Below are 23350 nucleotides of genomic sequence, written 5' to 3'. Positions count from 1 at the left end.
TAAACTGACAGGGTAGGATATGTACAAAAAAAATAAAAATTGTATGGATTTGTATTGTATGTGTGTGTGTGTGTGTGCATTGTATTATTTATGTTTGAGTTTGATCTGTCAGTTTCATATTAGAATTCAGTATATAGGATAGTATTAATATATAAATATTTGTATGAAATATGTAATGTATAATGTTTTTTTTTTCAAATGACAAAAAAAAAAAAAAAACAGGGCTGTGGGTAGCACATTCGCCTCACAGCAAGAAGGTCGCTGGTTCGTGCCTCGGCATGTTCTCCCCGTTTTTGCATGGGTTTCCTCTGGGTGCTCTGGTTTCCCCCACAAGCCCAAAGACATGCGGTACAGGTGAATTAGATAAGCTAAACTTGTTCATTGTGTGTGTGTGTGTTTGTGTGTGTTTGTGTGTGTGTGTGTGTGTGTGTGTGTGTGTGTGTGTGTGTGTGTGTGTGTGTGTGTGTGTGTGTGTGTGTGTGTGTGTGTGTGTGTGTGTGTGTGTAAATTAGTGTATGCATGTTTCCTAGTGATGTGTTGCAGCTGGAAGGGCATCCGCTGCATAAAGCATAGGTAACAATTTATTTTGATGGTCCATTTGAGTATTAGTAGACTCTCTGCTTAAGATCTGTTGATACTGCTCCTTCAACAGACATTTAACTTACTAAGAAACTTTGCAAGTACATGTCAACTTACATTAAGCCTAACCCCAACCTAACAGTCTACTTATAATCTTAACAGAATGAGTTGGCATGTAGACGCAATGTAACTTAAATTCAACAAAGAAACCATCAAAACAAAGTGTGATGAAAACAAATGCTGGATAAGTTGGCGGTTAAGTTCCCCTGTGGCGACCCCAGATTAATAAAGGGACTAAGCCCAAAAAAATAAATTAATTAATGAATGAATGCCAAAAAGCAAAAAAGCAAAAAAAAAAAAAAAAAGCAAACAAACAAACAAAACAAAATCACATTACTGTAAAATATATGTAAAGTGCAAACATTTTAATTTTACTGGAATTTTCTTTTTATAGAAGCTATTCTTCTTTTTATAGAAGTTATTTTACTTTTTATTTAAAATAATTTACTGTAAATTTGTGATTTTTTTTTTTTTTTGACAGTAAGCTTTTAGTGATATATTTTTTATATACATTTTGTGGTTTTAAACTGTTATTTACAGATTTTTTCCTATATTATTATTATGATCAAACCCTTTTCAATAAAACTACACACTAACAGTTCTACCAAGAAACATTGTTATTGTATAGACTTGTCCTAAATTTTAACAATCCAGCATCATCAATAAACTGACATTATCAAAAGTTCAACATGAAACAACCTCATTTAACAAATTTCACTAAATTATCATGATCAAACACTTTCAATAAAGTGATAAGTGCATGCAGGGAGCATTGTGCCAAACTCATCTATGACCTCTAGCATGAACTGCTGCCAGAAATGCTCACCATTGTTGAGATTCATAGGCTGATTCTCAGTCTCTGTGTTTAGAGTGTGTCAGATTTTCAATTTGTTTTCATAGCAGTGCTTCATTCTGTGGAACCTCAGGTGTGAGCCAAACAATTATTTGACGACAATCTCTGATCATTTTTCTTCTAATTTTTCAGTGCCATAACTCACACTTACAGCAGACATACTAACAAATAGGTTATACTGTAAAATGAAAGGAAAGTATTGTAATTATTTTAGTTCTGGACATTTGATATATTGAGCTACTTGTTTAGATACAATTTATTACTGTAATTTTTTATACAGTGCACTGATATGTAATTTAAATAAACATCGTTGGGCATTTATTTTTGTAAAATAAACAAATTATTCTAAATTCTCATTAATAATATAATCTATAAAATTGCAGTCAGTTTGTTTATTTGCAAAGGATATTGGTCATTTTACAGAGAAATGCAAATAATTTAAATTAACATATATTGTACAAAATTACAGCTATTTTTTGTGAAATTGGGATTTTTTACAATGTACCCAGCAGGCACACTATGTTGTAAGATGTTAATATTAGGTTAGATTTAGGTTGTGACATCAGGTGGTCAAAATTCAATTTCTTGACAGCGTCTAAGGGCAACATTATTTTGTTGTCCAATAACATCAAATGATGTTGATATTGGGTTGATTTTAGGTTGTGGTGGAAAGTGATCAAAATCCACTGTCGAGTGGCCATATTAAATCAAAATCATATTGATGTCAAACACTGCCATTTATTTATCAGTTATGGCAATCAAAATCCAACATCTGATAGACGTCATAGTGGTAACGTTCACATATTGGATCATAATTAAGTGCAATCAATTTTACCCCTATTAGATTGCATTATCAAACAGCACACACTGTAAAAAAAAAGATTAGTTGACTTGATTATTTGATTACACACTGCCTTAAAATGATTAAGTAAATGAACTATGCGTATAATATAAAAGAAAAAAAAAGTTAAGTGAGCTTAATAATTCTTAGTTGAAACGGAAATACTTTACATTTTTTTAATGTAAAATCAACTTGTTACTTATAAGGCAATGGGTTTATTCCCTTTTTAAGTATTTTTTTTTTTACAGTGCAGTGTACACTCACAGGCCACTTTATTAGGTACACCTGTCAAACTGCTAGTCAACGCAAATTTCTAACCAGTTAATCACTTGGCAGCAACTCAATGCATTGACACAGGAAAAAAAAGATGTCTACAAAATTGCAGCAAACAATTTATATGGGTTAAATTTAAATAAACAAATTAAATTTTCAAATTTTAAACTTAATTTGTTTGTTAAAAGACAGCCCAAATAAATTGTTTATAACCACTTAATGTAAAAAAAAAATGAGTGAATCCAAGGAATCCTCTTTAAATAATTTCTTTTCAGTTTAGGCATGTAGACATGGTCAAGATAATCTGCTACAGTTCAAACTAAGTATCAGATTGGGGAAGGAAGGTAATTTTAAGTGACTTTGAATGTGGCATGGTTGTCGGTGCTAGACAGGCTGGTCTGAGTATTTTAGAAACTGCTGATCTACTCGGATTTTCAGCGCAACCGTCTCTAGGGTTTACAAAGAATGAAAAAAAGAAAATAACTAGTGAGCGGCAGTTGTGTGGGCGCAAATGCCTTGTTGATGTCAGAGGAGAATGGCCAGAATAGTTTTTAGTTGGCACACTGTGGGCCTACAGCCTGTCTGAGTATTGTTACTGACCATGTCCATCCCTTTTGACCACAGTATACCTATTCTGATGGCTACTTCCAGAAATATAACGCCCCATGTCATGAAGCACAAATTGTCTCAGACTGATTTCTTGAAGTTAACAATGAGTTCACTGGACTCAAATGGCCTCCACAGTCACCAGAGCTCAATCCAATAGAGCATTTTTGGGATGTGGTGAAATGGGAGATTCGCATTATGGATGTGCAGCCAACAAATCTGCAACAACTGCGTGATGCTATCATGTCAATATGGACCAAAATTTCTGAGGAATACTTCCAATACCTTTTTAAATCTATACCACCATAAATAAGGCAATTCTGAAGGCAAAAGGTGGTCCAACCCCAATACTAGTAACGTGTACCTAATAAAGTGAGTGTATAGATTTTGTGCAGCTGAAATATCTAGCTTTTGGAAATCTTGGACATTCTGGTTAAAATGTATATTGTACTGTATATTGTATGTATTCTTTGTCAAAGTCAGAAATACAGTAGTGCTGAAAGGGCCAACAATCAATTTTTCTCACCTTTGATTGGCTGCATTTGGGAACAGGTGTTGAAATTTACACTATGTTGCTGATCACCTGCTTATGTCATCAGGCTGTTGCCCAGAGCAACACTGGCACAACAACATGCTTCACAATAACATCAAGATCTTAGATGGCAATTTTAGAAAGCAATTATTTGTGGAAGTTTGAGCGGGGAGTTGTAAATCAAAACTTTAATAGTTTGTAGTTTAGAGTAAGTGTTCCATTCCAAAGTGAAGAAAGGCCACAGTTAATTTGATACGATTGGAAAGATCACCAGCCTGTATCCTTTCCTGTCTCTTCTTAGCCAAATCAGCCTTAACAAATCCATTTCTTATGCAAATAACTTGTGCTCTATAATTACCTCCCAAGCAAGATCGCACAAAAAGCAATGGATGACACCCCCCCCCCCCACCCACCCCCATTTATTGTAATGTCAGGACTGTGTTCTTTCTTGCGGTGGATATTTGTAGTAATGGTGACAGGAATCTGGCACTCTGGGGAAAAAAAAAATCTCCTCACTTTAGCTAGTGAGATTTAATATACTACTGGGATTTTAAGAGGTTGATCATCCAAAATGGTAATGTTGTCATTATTTATTCACCCCTTGTTAGATAAACCCACATAACATATATTAAAAAAGGAGAATTTTCAACCAAAATCATGCATTCTTTCAGTATATTAAAAGTGAAAGAGGACAGAAACTGAAGATCTTTGCAAATATTTAGCTGATTCGGTAAACACAATTGTAATAACTTATCTAAATAAAATCATGTTTGTTTAACAGATTTTCAATAATTTGTTGTGGTTATTGTATTTACTAGCTAATTTTGTGAGATCTTTCTGGAATTTTCACCTTCTTGATTCAATCTAAATGACTTTTAAGGCCTGGAAAATGCCATGTCAAAATTCCATGGCTTTTCCATGTTTTCCATGACCGTATGAACTGCGGAGTATGAACTACAATGAACATCCACTGCGTAAAACATATGCTGAAATAGTTGGCGGTTCATTCCGCTGTGGTGACCCCTGATAAATAAAGGACTAAGCCGCAGAAAAAATCAATTAATAAATGAATGATACTGTCACGCAGCAAACTTGTTTATACTGTTGATCATGTTGGTGTACTTGTTAACTATAAGAACACTTTTGCATATTCGTGCTGTGACTTGACAATGACACTGCTTTGAAATTGAATTTTTATGTATAGCATCATGCACCTGAATCTGTATGCATGCAGCTGTACCCATATGCGTGTGTGCGTGCACATCTGAGATGCTTGGTAACACTTTCCCGTTAATTAATTTCTTCAGTAGAAGCACAGCAGCTCTGATGGGAAAAAGAGACAGGTAAAAACTGCACCCCTGTGTATCCTCCTGTACACATCCAGGAAACCTCTCTTTGGTGTGACACCTGCAGTCTTTCATTTACCAGCCTTCACCTTGGTATGGGAGGGAAGACACGCACACACATACTCAAACGCATGCACACACACATGCCGTTCAGGTTGACATGAGATAAATATGAAAGAATTCAGGCCTGGCGGCTTGCTGCAGCTTCCAACCGGCACGCTACTGCTTTGGCAGTCTTTCACCGAAGAGATTTTCCCTCATGGGGTGTGTGTGTGTGTGTGTGGAAACCTCTGACATTGATAAGTCCTATGGACAAACTTCACAGTGATGTAGAATAAAATGAGGCATCCAGTTTGGGTCTCGAAAATATAATCCTAGATATCTGTGTATGTGTGTGCACCCTGAACGGCAGAGTAATTGAGCGATTGACTTGATGCTTATGGAGGGCAGATGAATCCCGGTAGGAGCCGGATAAACCCGGGATGAATTCTCCACCCAGTTTATCATTCTTTTTTCTTTTTTTCCAGCTCCCATCCATCACTTTCCTTTCAAATCAAACATATTAATCTGCCATTTTCCCATCACAAATGAGAAAAAGCAGCAAAACAAACAGAATGGCTGGGTGGTGTGTTCTGACCATTAAATTTAATTTGGGCATCAATAGAATATAAACAGGTGGAGGAAAATCTTTCAGAAAGCCAGCGTCGGTGTTTAAATCATCATTCTGGAAGGATGAGACAAAGAAAAGCAGACACAAAGTGACATTCCTCTTTGTGACTGAAAGAGAGAGAGGGAGAGAATGATGGAAATAGAGAGTGGGAGAGAGAAAGAGAGAGGTGGAGATATGACACAGTGTGTGGTTGAAATGCAGATAGGCGGAGGAGTTTGCTCATCTCTTCTTTGAAAGTTGTGAAGTCAGAGTTTCTGTGAAGTTCTGAGGTTTCATCACACTGTGCAGACATCTCAACCTTGTGTAGGAGAAGAGGAGATGATCCGACTTTTCTGGAAGTGCCTTTTCATCAACCTCAGATAGCGCTAATATCAAACAGCCATCAGACAGTATGGAATAGAGGGATTTCACATTCAAAAAATGTTAAATTTCATCTGGCGAGGTCACGATTCGGAAGGTTAAACTTCTTAAGGCGCTCTGAATATCACTTAGATGCTCAGGATATCTTGCTTGACTTTAAAGGTGAATTTTTTCAATATTAAACTACGCTTTTCGCTCTCACATGTACTGTGAGTAAGACGTTTGTTGGGTTTTCACTGAGAAGTGTAAATACTGTGGCGGTAAAATGTTGCCTTTGGTTTGTTAAAAAGAAATAGTCTATTCTGAATGAACACTGGATGAGTGTGTGACTTTTTGTTTTTTAACCAATGGGGGAGTGTTAAAAATAAAGTGTTAATACAATAATGAGCTACTGTAGTTACAAAACAAAAATACCATTCATTTGCTCTATACAAGGAAATTGAGTTTAAACAATAGCAGGGGTTCCCAAACATATCAGCCTGCGACCCCTAAAATAACAATGCCAGTGACTCGCGACCCCCAATATCCTCTGAAATGGTTATAAATATACAAACCTTGCATGCAATGGTGCATCCACACCAATAGTTCCAAGTTATTCTTCGTTTAATTTTGAAGAACGCCACTCAGAGATCATCCTTCATGTTCAGTTATGGCCTGTGATATGTGAGTGCCAAAAAGGTGTCAAAGTTTAACCTGGTACTATGAAATCAAACTGTTGCATCTGACCCTATTGCTGTGTCTTTAATCTAACATAATGACCCCAGGGGTCGCAATCTAATGGAAAAAAAATAGCATGTTGTTTTTTAATGTAGCTATTCATTCATTTTCTTTTCGGCTCAATCCCTTTATTAATCTGAGGTCACCACAGTGGAATGAACAGCTACCTTTCCAGCACATGTTTTACGCAGCAGATACCCTTCCAGCTGCAACCCATCTCTGGGAAACATCCATACACACTCATACACTACAGACAATTTAGCCTACCCAATTTACCTGTACCGCATGTCTTTGGACTTGTGGGGGAAACCAGAGCACTGATGAGGAAACCAATGGCTTACAGTTCATTCATTCCTTTTAATTTTCAGCTTAGTCTCTTTATTTATCCGCACATCGGAATGAACCGCCAACTTATTCAGCATGTTTTATGCAGCGGATGCCCTTCCAGCTGCAACCCAACACCCATACACACTCATTCACATACATGCACTATAGGTGAATTGGGAAAGCTGAATTGTCCGTAGTGTATGTCTTTGGATTGTAGGGCAAACCGGGGCACTCGAAGGAAACCCACACGAACACAGGGAGAACAAACAAACTCCACACGGAAATGCCAAGTGACACAGCCGAGGCTCGAACCAGTGATCATGCTGTTAGGCAACAGCTCTACCCACTGCGCCACCTTGGCTTACTGTATATTGCCTATATTTAAAGTTATAGTTGTTGGTCAGTGATAATAGAGGTTGTAATTGATGGTAAATGCTTCTGCTGAAGTTATCAGCTAACATTATCTCACTGCCCTTTGGCTTATTCCTTGATGTATCAGGGATCGCCACGGCAAAATGAACCAATTTAGCTAACATTATTTCAAAGAACTTAAAAATAACCCATGTTCCTTCAAAAATATCTGAGAAACACAACTAGCAAATCACAGCAAAATTGTTAAATCTAGTCCTATAATTCTGCCTATGCTTTATTACTTGTCTTATTAAAACCATTAAATACACTTTTTACACCTTTGTCTTATTGTCTGATTTTCAAATATGCCCCTTCTCTGTTTAATTCAATTACTTTCACCTTGTATATGGTTGACTTATTTCATGGCTTCTATTTCTTAAATGATGACATTTTAAAACGTCCACTGGGAAAAACATGTCTGATAACAAGGCTGCTGAAAAAGTGGATGCATGCAATTATTTTCCTAATAACAATGCTAATAATCCATCCTCCGTCCATTTATTCACTGCTTGTCTTCTTTAGGGTCACAAGGAAACTGTAGCTTATGCAAATTTGTTAATATAATATAATATAATATAATATAATATAATATAATATAATATAATATAATATAATATAATATATTTTATATAATAATAATAAAGTACTATTGTGTCAATTAGCAATAAAACATACACTCACCGGCCACATTATTAGGCACACCTTACTAGTACCCTTTCCCTTTTTGCCTTAAGAACTGCCTTAATCCTTCGTGGCACTGATTCAACAAGGTGCTGGAAATTTTTCTCAGAGATTTTGGTTCATGTTGACATGATAGCATCTCGCAGTTGCTGCTGATTTGTCAGCTGCACATCCATGATGCAAATCTCCCATTCCACCAAATTCCAAAGGTGCTCTATTGAATTGAGAGATCTGGTGACTGTGGAGGCCATTTGAGTACAGTCAACTTATTTTCATGTTCAAGAAAGCAGTCTGTTATGATTGGCGCTTATGACATAGAAAGTTATCCTGCTGAAAGTAGCCATCAGAAGATAGGTACACTGTGGTCATAAAGGGATGGTCAGCAACAAGGTAGGTTGTGGCATTGACACAATACTCAGTTGGTACTAATGGGCCCAAAGTGTGCCAAGAAAATATCCCCTACACCATTAAACCACCACCAGCAGCCTGAACCCTTGATATAAGACAGGGTGGATCCATGCTTTCATTTTGTTGACACTGAATTTTGACCCTACCATCCGAATGTTGCAGCAGACATCAAGACTCATCAGACCAGACAACATTTTTCCAATCTTTATTATCCAATTTTGGAACGCCTTTGCGAATAGTACCCTCAGTTTCCTGTTCTTAGCTGATAGGAGTGGCATCTGGTGTGATCTTCTGCTGCTGTAGCCCATCTGCCTTAAGGTTGGACATGTTGTGCATTCAGAGATGCTCTTCTGCATACCTCGGTTGTAACTGTTCAGTTACTGTTGCTGTCTATCAGCTTGAACCAGGCATTTGCACCCACAGAACTGCTGCTCACTGGATGTTTTCTCTTTTTCGGACCATTCTCTGTAAACCTTAAAGATGATTGTGCGTGAAAATCTCAGTAGATCGGCAGTTTATGAAATACTCAGACCAGCTTGTCTGGCACCAACAACCATGCCACGTTCAAAATCACTTAAATCACCTTTCTTCCCCATTTCTGATGCTCAGTTAGAACTGCAGCAGATCCCCTTGACCATATTTACATGCCTAAATGCATTGAGTTGCTGCCCTCTGATTGGCTGGTTAGACGTTTGCATTAACAGACAGGTGTTCCTAATAAAGTGGCCGCTGAGTGTACATATTTTAAATAATATAACTAATGTTTCGGTTGAGCTCTGAATTTAATCTAGCCATTTCTTGAGATGTCTTGTCATTGCCACAGTAATTATATTCACTTTATTATATAACCTATTATAATTTGCTTTTAAGAAACAGCAACAGAATGTATACCGATGTGATAAGATGTGAACAAACTCCTGCGATTGTACTAATTTGCTTTCCACATGCTCATGGGTAATTGCAAGGAGCCGTGTTTTGTTTACTGTTCATTGTTCTGTTTGTTTTCCTGCGGCACTACATTTGGACAAATGAGGGTATTCGTAGTGCAAACTATTTTTCTCCAAAGGTCTTGCTTAAACACGATGACAGTCATTATGGCTTTAAGTGCTGGACATAAATGATCATCTAAAGCATGTGTTGAGAAATGTGTAATTATAAGCGCATTTACAATGTTGATCATCTTCATTCGCTCTGTTAAGACACAAATCAACGGCACGTAGTGTTTTAAAAGTAATTCAAAGCTGCTAATGGAGTGTTGAGTTTACAATTGACCGCTCTTTAAGCATGAGTGGATTTTAATGCTTATTTAAGAGCAAAGACAGACCTTGACAAGCAATTTGTGATGAGCTGACAATGAAGTTTAATGACACAGGTGATTATTGTCTTTTTTCAGTTCGAATTGGATAATCAACAAACTATGCTCTGAGCAGTTAATGCATTACTTGCCGTGTCAGTGCTTAATAACATGTTGAGAGCAGTCAAATCAGTAAAGGGAACAGAATCACACATTTTCACAAGGAATATTTTAAATTCCGTCGAGATGCCATTGCAATGTTGCTTTTAGTCCCTCACATTGACTGCCTAGCTGCTCGCTCCTCTATTTATTTCCAAATTAAGCTACTGTTTTGGCTTTAGAAATGCATTAAATGGTTTCCTCTGGCCTAATTAAAAGTAAGCAAGTAGATATTATTGACGTTTTTATTTTCTGAGAGTTGGTCTTTAAAAAATTATCCATGTAACTTCAGAAACAGGATTGTTTATAAAATTAAGCAAATAAATATTTATATACACCATTTCACAGAAACGTTCACACCTTGCGTTTATTTTCAGCATCAGTGTCAGACAGAGATTGCAAACACTGCTATGTTTTTTTCTTTCTATTTATGTCTGTGCTGGATTTATTTTTTTATTTTTTTCCAGAACATGTGTAATATATTTCAGGAAACAACCAGAATGTACACAATGTTTTTACAGATGGACAGGCAGTCGATAAAAACAGATTGTGCTTGTGGCATGCTGTGCTTGTTTTAGGAATTTAATCTCATTAAATATGCAAATAAGGACGTGAAACTACAAAAATTTCAACCAAAGAAAATAAACACGGATGTTTTAATTCATTTAAATCTACCAATTATTTGATATATGTAGTTAATGGTACACCTGAGGGGTATTGCACAAAATTAAGATAAGGGATTCGGCTGGGGTTTTGAGGCTGAGTTAAGCCTTGACTCAGTTGCATGAAAGCAAGCTAAATTAAGCGGAATGAAGTTACTCTGTAGATTTATTCTTTGATTTGTCTTTTGTAACAACCTGTCTAAGATCAATCCCAGTGATCTATATGTTAGTTTTGTTGTCAATGCTACTAGAAATTAATGTGTTTTACAGTCATTCCATTCTCTTGCCATTTACATATATTTTCCAACTATTAGATTTAAAAACAAGTATGCTAAATTTCATCAGCAATATGAGGAGATATAGACAAGAGATAAATTATAGATGAAAGATTAGATAGAAAAATACATAGACCTACAGTACATTCCGTCACTGGTGTTGTACCTTTTCAAAAGGTACATGTTTGTACTTAAAGGGTTCTCAAAAGTATAGTAACAACATTTTTAGGAGGTACACTTTTGTACTTTTTAGGTACTAATATGTACCCTTGAGGTATTAATATGAACCTTTTAGGTACAAACTTATATCTTTTGAAAAGGTACCACTCCTGTGACAGCTTCCGTACCTTTATTTCTGAGCATAAATGAGTACAGCCCCTTTTGAAAATGAGTATATTTATCTACTTCTCAGCGAACATAGGCAATAATTTTGGTGCAATTAAACAAAACCCTTTTATTTAACAGTTATTTTAATTAAAATAAGACTTTGTTCACCTTCTATAGCATCTTTAGAAATATAGTAAATTTAAATTCAAATGAGATATTGTAAAAAAATACAAATTACAAACAAGAAAATGTCAACAAATTTATATTTTACATCTATAATTATGATATATTTTTATGACGAAACATCATATAATAGATTAAAAAGAAAAAATTCTCAATGAAAGAGATAATAATTAAAAAAAACTTGATAAACTAAACTAAACAGATACAATAGATCTACAATATTGAGTAAAGTTGAGTGTTTGATATTATCTTCACGATACATTCATTAGTAGCATGAAAGTTCACTAGTCACATTTAAGACAATTCTGTTAATTCTCTGAATTAAAATTAGCCGAATGGGAGTTTCCAGATTGATGGGGCGAGATAGGCGCTTTTTTATCCTGGCTTTCTTGATTCCACTTTTGTGCAATACCCCTCTGAAAACATTGCTTGTATGTTTATTATAATAAAAACACAGAAACACGCTTTTGATTGACATGTCATTTCACTAATCACATTTCGCATGACTCTGGGTCAAGTTTAGGGGCGGGCATTACAACCGCGTGCGTTTATGAAAGCTAAAATGTTTGCTGTCAGATAATTCAGAGTTTAGGGATTTACAGCGAACTTCATAACTTTGGGAAAGTAAGTATTTTCATAACTTTCATTTGGACATATATCGTGTATGTAAACTGAAAGTGAATATGAACTTCGACCCGCAAAATGAGAACACATCTTCATGTCACTCATAAGAACGCCACCAACAAACTACACCAAGCCTCTTAAATGTAAATATAAGCTCTCTGTCTAATTTTTAAAGGATCCACATTATACTGTACGGAGATTTATTAGAGAGACCATTAATAAAAAAAGTTAAATACTACATAAATAGCTTACTGTAGGAACTCAAAACATATGCTGTTCAATATGCTGATTATGGCCCTGATATATCTATAAACTAGCCTGTGTTTGTGCAGGCAAGAGAAAAGTGAGTAAATATTTTAATATTTTTTTATTTTACTAAATGAACAAGTGGCATGAAAAAACCTGCAGGCATATCAGTATTGATTAAGGGAATGGGAAGGCCATCTGCCATTCTGCCATTGTAATGTGACCACTGTGTTGCTTGACATGATGTACTATATCAACATGTGTGAAATATTATTTTCAGTTAAACTATGAGTAGCAGATTTCTTAGTTTCTTATGTTTAGTCTGATTGCCCTCCTTTGCAGCTTTTATTGGGTAAAGTATAGATAGTGGATACACACATCAATATAGCATCATTTTTGCAACAATTTATAATTTTACATTACTGTGACAGTTGGATTTAGGGTTGGGGGGGGGTAATCATTAATAAATACAATTTATTGTGTAATTTAATAAATAACATGCATATTAGTCCGTACAACAATGTTTTTACATTACTGTGATGGTTTGGTTTAAGGTTGTGGTAGTTGTAATCATAAAAAATACACCAAATGGGAAATTTAATAAACAATATAAATAATTCTCATTAACTTATGGCAGCAACCTTATCTGATCTAGCAACAACCGTTTCATTAGCTAAATTTGTATGACTGAAATGCAAAGCAACCAAACACATTTTGCTTTATCATTTGTCAAACGTGTGTGCTTTAAAATGGGCATAATACTTAGTTATACATATTTAATGTATAAATTATTAATTTGCTAACATTGGGTGCAGTTGTTAAGAGCCTGTTCAGTTATCTTATACTTAAAGTTATAAAGTGTTTCAAGAGTTCAAACTTATCTATTATTTTCATTAATTCATTAATTCGTTGTTTTTTTTGGCTTAGTCCCTTTATTAATCTGGGATAAGATCTTGATACGATTAGATCTCGATAAACTCCCACAACTTGTTAATGGCTAAACACAGATTAGCTAATGTGGGACTAGTCATGATCAATCACAAGCACATGCTTCTCTCAAAATTAGTTTATAAATAAACTTCACGTATTTAGCTCATAGTTACTATTGTAAACACAGTGCCTTTTTTCTTTCAAAAAAGGGTTTGACATCACAATGGCTGTGTTTACAAGTGGACTGCTAAAGAAAGCAACACACGTCTGAAGTGAAGTGTTTCCCATTGTATGTGTTTTAAGCATCAGAAATTCAGCCAACAGACTGTATACGTGACTTCCATGGCTCCTTCCACTTGTCTATCAGAAAAACCTGCTTCTGCTCACGTAGCCTCATTGCCAGGCTGTGCATTTCAAAGTCTTTAGCAGATGTTGTAGGCCATTCGGGTATTGTTCGCCTACTGTTTCATGAATACCGCACATTTGGTTATCCTACTCATTGGGTGCAGTTTTGCATGAAGTAGAGAAGTGGATACTGTGTTTGTGGATGGAGTTTAAACATCCAGGCTCGACCTAATCATATTTCAAGGTCACTGTCACATAATATATGTGCCTTTTAACTTTTTACGAAGTCGATACTGTCTTTGTGTTACCTGCCTGAGAGACTTCAAACAGATAGATTTATGTATGACAGTGAAGGTGATTTTTTTTTTTTTTAAGCTCTGAGCTGTTTCATATGCACATTTTTAGTCACAAATGTGCACATTCGCTATATAATTTCACACAGCCTCAATTATAAACGTCCATCAACTTGCCTTTTTATAATTGAGGTCTTTCTGCTGTCTAAATACTAAATAGGTCCTCTGATACGGTCATAACAGACATCATTAAAGCCGATGTTTCGGTAAAGACTACTGTAACTCATAAACTGCGCCTCGAGCTGTTTAATTTCAGCGTCCGCTAACAGATTCTTTTACAGGTGCACACGTTTCCCGCCTAATGGCCAATTAACCGCGCGGGAGGAGAAGTGTCACGATTAGATTGTTTGATAATTTGTCAACGATCGTAACTGCCTCAATATCCACTCGACTGGTTTTGTGAGGTGTTCATATTAAAATGAGCTTTATTTAGTTAGATGTGAACATTTCCATGAGCGTTCAGAGGCCTGGTTGTGAATAGGGAGTTGAGACGATGTAAAACTTTTTTTTGCTCATGCATTTAATGAGGACATTACCACTGGGTTTCAGGAGTGACGTTTATTTGCAGCCTTGTAGCTTTGGTCTATTGGTTTGTTCAGACCTGATGTGATCTTTAAAGCTAAGGCCGACTGAACTCTCAATTTCCGTTTGCTGTTACTGTCCTTGCGACGAGGAAATTAAATTGAACTCATATTATTTCAAGCAAAATGAGTTACACTTGCCACATTCGCTCGAGTTCTTCTCTCTCTTGCTCCCTCATCCATCTGCCCTTTTCCTCCATACCTTTCGTTAATTAATCTAGTGATGGTATCCTGAGCCATAACTCCCTTGTTTAATGAGATGAGCTGCATGCAAGGTTTTATTGTTCAATGGGGGGCAGTGAGCCATATTTCCAATTTGTCCTCTCATTACGGTGGCAAATGTGCATGGCTTCAGTCATGAGGTGACAGTAGCAGGTACTGAGCTTGAATAACTCTTCTGCATTAGAGGTTAATATCTTTCTCCTTGTGAAGGGTTGGTTATAGTCTTGTGAAGCTGTGAGTGCGCTGGTTGAGATGCCGTCTACATGTGTCAGTCTCACTGTGTCATGGGATATTGAAGAGGTACAGTACGTTCCTATTCAATTCCAGTGACTGATACATGACAGTTCTCCTCTACCCACTCTAGATATCACCATTCAAAAGTGAAATGTAAAAACTGTCTACATTTCAATTTCAAATCCTGAAATGAGTAGGCTTAGAGATCACTTTTGGTTGGAATTTAAAACTATTAGACCATGCACCCTGGCAAAAACCATATTTTTCCGTCCTTAAAATTGCAAAAGTGGATCTGGACATGCCCTTAATGCATTTGCGTAATGCACTTTAGACTTTGCACATATCATTAAAATAGAGCCCAAAGTCTTTATTTATAAAAATAAATTTAGTTTACATTATTTTATTTGAACTAAATAAAATGCCTGTGTGTAAGAAGGTCACTGGTTCGAGGCTCAGCTGGGTCAATTGGCGTTTCTGTGTGGAGTTTGCATGTTCTTCCTGCGTTCGCGAGGGTTTCCTCCGGGTGCTTCGGTTTCCCACATTGTCCAAAGTCATGTGGTACAGATGAATTGGGTAGGCTAAATTGTCTGTAGTGTATGAGTGGGAATGAGTGTGTATGGATGTTTCCCAGAGATGGGTTGCGGCTGGAAGGGCATCTGCTGCGTAAAACAAATGCTGGATAAGTTGACGATTCATTCTGCTGTGGTGACCCCGGATTAATAAAGGGACTAAGATGAAAAGAAAACGAATGAATGAAATGCCTGTGTTGTGCAACTGCATATGCTCAGAATTCTGTATTTTTTAACATTCAGTCTGCTACAAAATATTGACCTGGAAGGATAAACAGAAAGAAAATTACTGTGACAATTTTTTTCACTCATTCATTTTCCTTTGGCCCAGTCTCTATTCAGAGGTCGCCACAGCAGAATGAACCACCAAATATTTCAGCATATGTTTTACACAGTGGATGCCCTTCCAGTCGCAACCCAGTACTGGGAAACACCCATAAACTCTTATTCACACACACACTGATTGTTGGAAAATCTGGCCAATTTCATGCATGTTCAACAAAAAAAGGTCAGGAGAGTATTTTCTTCACTGCAAAAAATATTAGTGATTTATTAGATACAAAAGAATAATTTGATAAATAGAGCTCTGTAACACATTACACCAATGCAATACAAGAATTACGTTTAGGAGGGTTGCAACCACTCTACATTTCCCTGACTCCAGTATTTATACACATCTGATATTAAAAGGGGGAGTTTTGTTCATGTTTAAATTCGGCACTTGTCAGTCATTTAGCAGTCTTCTGGCGGTCACACCCAAACATACTTCCTCCTTTCTACAAATTCTCGGCACAACATTAAAAGCATAATAGTTCTTAATTGCAAATATTTTGTGTTCAGGTTCAGCACGTCTTTGCTTTAACAGGAAAGCTAAGTGTGAAGTTAAAGGTATTTTTAGATGTTGATGCGCCTTTCCAGTAAGCTAAATCAAAATGCTTTATTAATGTGCAAACCGTATCACACTCTGAAAAGAAGTTTGGTTAATATATATCACCTAAGCATTACATATATTTAATAAAAGTAAAAAAGTCAGACATAAAAGCAATTAAAATAAATTCCTATGAATTATACATAATGGACAATTTAGTTTTTAAATTCACCTGTACTGCATGTTTTTAGACTATGGGGGAAACCAGGGCACCTGAAGGAAACTCGCATGAACATGGGAAGAATATGCAAACTCCACACAGTAATGCCAACTGGCACAGTCGGGACTTGAACCAGTGAGCTTCTTGTTGTGAGTAGACGGTGCTTACCACTGAAGTGCCAACATACTTTTTTAAATGTTATTTTTCTTTCCTGCCAATCCAGTTCAGAGTTTCGAAACCGGTTTGACTCAAACACTGCAGCCATTTCTTAAATACTGAATCTTAGCCAAATAGGGGAATTCAGATAGCTAGGCACACATACCCACATGCCATGACAAACAAACGAGCAATGGTTCACAGCATGTGTCCTTGTCGGGTGTCTTCATTGAACACTGTCCGTCTTTGGTTTTCCTAAGTCCTCTTTGCCCTCTGAGCCCCATTATTGCGGGATGCATCAGAGGCGACGTCGCAGCGAGGGTGCGAATAAGTTTTCTCTTTCTCCACATGTTTCAGGGTGACACAACACTGCTGTAGCTGTTCTGTGGACGTGCGTGTGTGTTTGTTTCCTGACTTGGAAGCAAAGAGTTTGTTACAGATCGCCCTAGGAGATGCCTGGGGAAAGGTATACGTGAATGTGTGTGTTTTTTTGCATGCGTGTTTGTGTCTGTTTGAGACGCGTCAGCAGGGTTCTTTAGCAATCAGACTTTGTGCTGGTCCCCTGTCAGTCGCTGTGCTTCATGTGAAGAATGCCCATGCATACTGATTTACCCATTCTCTCGCTCCCTCCATCACTGTCTCTCTCCATCCTCCCCACTTAATTTTATCTGTCTATCACGCTCTCATTTAACCTCTCCACTTCTTCTCTCCTTTCAATTATTATTCTCTCATTCTGTCTTTCTTACTCTCTCTTTCTCTATATCTATATTGTCTTTTTCTAACATTTACTTGATACGCTGAACTCTATATTCTCGCCTCACCAGTGTAAACCTCTTTCTTTCCATTCTCTTTCTCTAGTTTCATCATTTTATTCTTTCTCTCTTTCTGCATCTCTATAAAGACACTTCAGTACCCAAATTGCTTGAATCGCCTTGCGGCTCTTGTCTCAAAGTTTCGAGTGGTCGCTGTATTTCATTCACGCTCTGAAAAGCAGATGAGGGTTTTCTGAAACATGTGCAACAAAATGACATATAAATGAAAGCATATGAAATGGAATTGAGTCCTGTCAGAGCGGGAGGCAGAAAGCGAGGGGCGATCTTGTTAAATTCATTCCAGATAGATTCTTATAATGTGCACAGCTGATTAGGTGTTACTTGTACCGCATACTTATGGCCAGTAAGTATGCTGCCACATATGGGCAATCTTGCCATTTGATAATATGTAGATTAGTGTTTATGCTGCCCAAGGTGAGATCTTCTAACTGCTTCTCTGCCTCAGATATTTATTATATGCACCAAATGTAATGGCTTTGACACCGACATCATTTTTTCAGAGGGGCCACCGGGAAATAAGCAGCACTGTATTATGTGACTGTTTAGATGGGCTGTGTAAAAAAAAAATTGTCATGAAATTACAGTTTGCACCTTTATATATATATATATATATATATATATATATATATATATATATATATATATATATATATATATATATATATATATATATATATATATATATATATTTAAACTTTGAATTATATTTTGTCACACGTGTAACCTGTGCATTTAATTTGGGGAAATTGGCATGCAAATCCAAGTCATTTCACAAAACAAAAATTGCACAAAACCAATTAGTTGATTACTCAATTAGCTGGTTTTAGTATTTAGTACCCAATTAGTGGTTTTACAGCATTAAATACAACCTGAGCAGACACTTGAAGCTATTAATTTAAGACATTTGTGCCCTATATTATTTATTAATTCTGTTCGTTATTGCGATCGCGAGCAAATCTTTCTTTTTAACCAGATCTTCTAAGTGAACAGGTTGAACTAGTTCACCGAATCGAACTGAATCATTTAAAAAAAAACATTATTTACAAACAACTTACTTTTTAACATGTCTAATACCCATTCTGGCGCAAAATAAACCAATATATACTGAGTTTTAAACAACTGCAGCGTGGGTAAACGGGCTTAAATGAGAGGATCTGGCGAAACGTAAGTTTACTTCATATCAAAGTCATAATGGAATTTAAATAAGTTAATCATGCTTCAGTTGGGTTGCAAAACGTAATTGTAAGAAACTTTCAGATCATGGTGATGGTTTAACTCACTGAAATTATGATTGCTGACTACATATTTCTGGTATGTTTAGTCCTAGCATGGAAAGATTGCCACAAATATCCGGTTAGCGTTAAAGATCTGAATTCCCATCACTACTGTGTATGTAACCTCAGAAGCAGCCTTGCACATATACTTTATCTAGGGTTGTATCTTGCAGGCTGTATTTGATTTTGAGGATGGGTAGATGGTAAGTGGTAGATGATGGTAATTATGTATCCTCTGAATACATGTTTCAAAAACTGTATCTTTGCTTGAGTTTTATTATAAAATATTTATTCTGATGATTTTGAATATTTTGTTATCAGTGTAAGTAACATTGATAACATAACATTTTATATCGGCATCTTCATGTGGGATGTTTTCTTTCACCAACACACAAGTTAGATTATTCTACTATGTAATGATTGCCTAAAGATTTTTATGTATTTTAGGTAGTTTTTCCTCCCTAATTGAACTGCTGTATTTATATATATATTTTTTTTTTGCAGTTTCTCAATGAAGGACCCTGTGATGTTTATAACCCAGAGCTTTGGGTTCCATTGAGCTGGTCCTGCTTTTAAAAAAGGGCATTTGCAATGACAGAATGACAAAGCATCATTCGTTTTAATGAAAGTTGGACATTTCTGGCAGCAGGAGCAGAGTGAGACATTATGCAGATGGGCAGCAACATGAAGCGACAACTACTACTGGGAGAACAGGGTATGTACCATGGCAAACTAGAAATCAAAGCACAGTGGAAAATCTAAGTGCCTTTTGGAAGAAAAAAAAAAAACACACACAAAAATCCAATCCAGGGTTAAGAGAACAGTACAAGTGAATGAAACTAAAACATAATTTATACAGGGAAGCCAGTAGAGCAACACTTAAAACAATAATACAGATATGAGTACAACAACACTTTTTAAACTCACTCACTTTTTAACTTTTCATATGAGATTTACACTTACACACTGGTATTCTGGAAGCATGGTAATTCTTGGTTGTGTGTTGCTTCTATATCACTTGGTTGTGAGTTACTTCTATATCACTCACTCACTTACCTTTGACTTAGTCCTTTATTTATCAGGGGTCACCACAGCAGAATAAACTGCCAGTTGCTCTGGCGTATGTTGTATGCATTGGATGGCCTTCCTGCCACTACCCAGCACTGGGAAACACCCCATACACTCTCTCATTCACACACACTCATACAGCCAATTAAGTTAATTCAATTTACCTACCTGTATATCGCATGTCTTTGGACTTAGAGGAAAACAGGAGCACATTGTAATTAAATTAGCTATTTGGTGAGGTAATCATAGGTGTTTCATTAAGATTTTTTACTGTTAATTGGATTTATTTGCTTCTTACGTACCTGCTGGTTTCGTCCAACTCTGACTTTCCTGCTCTTTCATTGGTTGTGTCCAACTCTGACTTTCCAGTGTCAGGTTTAGTCCAGCTCAGACTCCCCGCTGCATCAGCTAATTCCCCCCAGATCTTATTCTCTAGTGCCCACACTAATTCTGTCTAGCTCTGAACCTCTAGTGCTCCCATTGGTTCTGTCCAGTGTCCCTGGTTCTTTCCAGCTCAGACTCTCCAGTGCCTCTGCTGGTTCTGTCCAGCTCATACTCTCCAGTGCACCTGCTGGTTCCGTTCAGGTCATACGCTCCAGTGCCTCCATTGGTTCCATCTAGCTCTGATTTTACAGTGCTCCTGTTGATATCAACCTGCTCTTTGTCTGTGTCAGTCAACCTCTCATCTCTGGACCTGAGCAGCATTCAATAAATTCTCACTTTCCCAGTTCATCTCCAGTTTTCCAGTCCAGTCACCGCTAGTTCTGAAAGCCCCCGTCCCCCAGTTCACACTCAGCCCATGTCATTTTATGGATGTCATGCTGTGAGACTTCCTGTCTCTAGCACCTCCATGTCTGATTGCCCCTTTGTCTTCCTTTGAGCTGAAGACTCTGTCCTTAAACCCTTTGGGTCCAGCTTGGCTTATTCTTCCCTTGTATCCTCCTTGGCCCGTCACCTTACCAGCTCCACTGGGCTTCCCCGTAACTCTGGCTCAGTCTTGGTCAGTCATCGCTGACAAAGTCGTCGCTTGTTCATCTTTATTTGAAGATTGGTGAGTGGGTTTATTAAACTTTTTTCAATGCATACATTTGTCTCATCCCCACTAATGTCCCTTAATCAGAGTATAAACAGGAATCAGAGGGTGCAATTTAATACCTTTTTAAGACCTTTTTAAAAACACTTTCTATACACATTAAGACCTTATAACCACTTTTCCAATGGACACACGGGCGAGTGCATATAGAATTGCAGATATGATGGTGCTGCCTTGGTTACTGCAGTAAACAAAACAGAATGATGTCAAATCTAGTAGGATTTCATTTATTTCATAACCCACACATCATCCTGATATTCGCAGATTTAATTCAGGCAAACTTTATCATACAACCATGCATTGCATAATCAAAAATCATATAAAATTTAATAACTTGCAAAATAGCATTTAATACTTTTTAAAGGTTTTAAGGGCTTTACATTTCTCTACATTGATTCATCAACTTTTAATAGTTTTTAAGACCCTGCGGGGACACCCTGTTTATAGTTCTCTTCATTTATTGTGTTTTATTGTGCTCAAATTGCTTCGTTTACTCAATGGGATTAGGTTCACAATGCTCATACGGATTAGTTTTTAAACATAAATAGTTTGTTGCAATCAGTTTCTCAAATGGTTTGAGTTACCTGAACTTTTCCGTTTTTACAGTGTATATGTGTACTTGTTGGCATTGTTTTTTGCTCAATGAGGGGCATATTTGAAAATATCAGCTTGGATATTTTTATAAAAGCATAAAATGATCACAGATGGACATTTTCCTCTACTGGGTAGATGACTCAAGATTGGAACAAAGCTTTTTTTTTCTCCCTTTTTTCTCTTTGTTTATGTAGCTTAATGTGAATAGATTTCTAATTTCATAAATAGTGATCTCGCCAGGCTTTTTAACCGCTTTAAAACTAGAAATCAATGGTGCCCTCACAACCCCCATGAACATGACATTATGATATAGACTTTTTTAAGAGAGCCTGAAGGGAGGCAGATCTCAATAAAATGAAAAACACCTTCTGTTTGAAGAAAAGTGAAGGGTCAGCATCTTTGTCTGTATAGCACAGCCTGGCAAACCAAACGTTTTGGAGGAGTTTAACCTGCCTTGAAGCTTTATATTGCATAACCTTCACTTTACTTGTCTGATAGAGGGCTTTGGACATGTTCAGCTGTCAAAAATCACAAGCAACTGGAAAGTGTCAGCTGGAGAGGAGGAGAGAGGGAGAGAGAGAGGGAGAGAGAGAGAAAGAGAGAGAGAGAGAGAGAGAAATGGAGAGAGGCCCACCTGACAGAACTGAAGCTATTTGAAGTTTTGCCTGTGTTACTGGCACACAGATCAAAGTGTTGAAAGACAGGAGGACGCCTGTAGGAGAAAAATAAAGAGAGAGAGACACGAAATGACAGAGCAAAGAGAAGGTTTAAGTCATTCACTCAACATTAACTTTGTTTTATGTGTTTGCATGAATTTGTTTCTTTATTTTGTGCCATATAAATAAATAGTTTGGAGTGAGACGTGACCGTGGTGACAGCATTGGGTGCAAATAAATATCCGGCAGTTTTAAACTTACTGAATTAGCAGACAGCCAGTAATAACAAAGTATTTTATGTTGTCTTTTTAAAGGTGCCATTTAAAAAAGAATCTGGGTATACCTAGTCATAGAGTACGTTTACATGGAGACCAATAATCTGATTTGAATACATTTTAAGCAGTAATCTAATTAAGAGTCTTCTAAACTAAACCGAAATCGGATTAAGACACACATGCAGATTTTTAGGAAATGTGGATTGTGTTGTAATGCAATGATGCTAATCGAATTATGTGCTGTAACATGTAAAACGGAATAATGAAAGAACATTCGAAAAGCTGCTCATGTAAACACCATAATCATATTATTGTCTTACTCAGATTAAGGCAAACAATTTGATCACTGATGTCCATGTAAACATAATCATAGTCAAATAATGAGAGATTGGTTTATGGAAATGGCTATACAGTGAGCCTCAGGACACCATTGTTTCCTCGTTCTTATATAAATTATGCGAATGTTAAACACTAGTGAAATGCAGGTCAATCAGAAAACAAAACGGACTGTTTCGTTACTAAATTTACATTTTGCTACTTTAGGTCACATTCTACTTTATCCAGACCTGATGGGAAGCAGCATCATTAAGGGATCATCAGCCAAAACTGTCGCACATGGAATCATTTTTATGCATGCCCCAGGCT

The 23350-nt window shown here is 36.7% G+C and overlaps 1 protein-coding gene across 5 annotated transcripts in view; it reads left to right on the top strand.

Moving 5' to 3' along the window:
• The window catches only part of LOC137489979 (uncharacterized), a 656302-nt gene that overhangs the window by 241798 nt on the left and 391154 nt on the right, over nt 1-23350 (top strand). For 2 of the 5 annotated variants that reach the window (XR_012405535.1, XM_073949400.1), the window contains one exon: nt 19524-19734. The exons of the other annotated variants lie outside the window; for them this stretch is intronic. The gene's annotated coding sequence lies outside the window, so the exon portion shown is untranslated. Of the gene's footprint in view, nt 1-19523; nt 19735-23350 lie in introns of those variants that run through there. 5 annotated transcript variants of the gene reach the window in all.

The sequence above is a fragment of the Danio rerio genome, chromosome 1 (genome assembly GCF_049306965.1).
Source record: "Danio rerio strain Tuebingen ecotype United States chromosome 1, GRCz12tu, whole genome shotgun sequence".
NCBI classification, from domain to species: Eukaryota; Metazoa; Chordata; class Actinopteri; order Cypriniformes; family Danionidae; genus Danio; species Danio rerio.
Note: the sequence above shows the minus strand (reverse complement) of the source record. Positions and strands in the feature narration are given on the sequence as shown.